Source organism: Sapajus apella, unplaced genomic scaffold (genome assembly GCF_009761245.1).
Source record: "Sapajus apella isolate SASKATOON/1434 unplaced genomic scaffold, GSC_monkey_1.0 scaffold121, whole genome shotgun sequence".
Classification (NCBI taxonomy): Eukaryota; Metazoa; Chordata; class Mammalia; order Primates; family Cebidae; genus Sapajus; species Sapajus apella.
In genome coordinates this window covers 1,729,946-1,730,612 of record NW_022437061.1, presented here as the reverse complement: position 1 = coordinate 1,730,612, position 667 = coordinate 1,729,946, and the positions used below count along the sequence as shown (strand labels likewise).

General features: G+C 45.6%; 1 pseudogene across 1 annotated transcript; it reads left to right on the top strand.

The window, feature by feature from the left end:
• Window positions 1–304: 304 nt before the first annotated feature.
• Window positions 305–665, top strand: LOC116538630 (annotated as a pseudogene). The gene has a single exon (XR_004263714.1). The product of XR_004263714.1 is annotated as a heat shock protein beta-1 pseudogene (transcript).
• The last annotated feature ends 2 nt before the right edge of the window (window positions 666–667 follow it).

The following is a 667-nucleotide window of genomic DNA, read 5'->3' as shown; positions in this document are numbered from 1 at the left end:
TAATGTAAGTAGGAAACATGAAGTGAAAATAATAGTCTCTAGTAATAGAATTTCCTGAGGTGAAGTGCTTGCAAAATTTGTCAGACTAACAATATAGGAGACCAATGGTTTAGGCATTATTCTTATATGATGAAGGAAAAAAATTACTATCTTCAAGATTCCCATCTAGTAACTGCATCAAAAAAAAATATCTGATGTTGGAGCATGAGTAAGGCATAAACTGAAATGTGTAGATTGATTTTTGAAGTCAATGAACATCTATAATAAGCAATGATACATGACCAACAGTAAAAATACTTAGATAATGCTAGATTATTTGGAAGTCTTTTATATACTTAGACAAAAAACATTCAAAAGATGCAGGGACCGCTGGCGCGTGTCCCTGGACGTAATCCTATTCGCCCCCGAGGAGCTGACGGTCAAGACCAAGGAGGGCGTGGTGGAGATCACCGGCAAGCATGAGGAGCGGCAGGATGAGCACGGATTCATCTCCCGCTGCTTCACCCGGAAATACACACTGTCCCCTGGTGTGGACCCCACCCAGGTCTCCTCCTCCCTGTCCCCTGAAGGCACACTGACCGTGGAGGCCCCCCATGCCCAAGCCAGCCACGCAGTCCAACGAGATCACCATCCCTGTCACCTTCGAGTCGCGGGCCCAGCTTGGGGG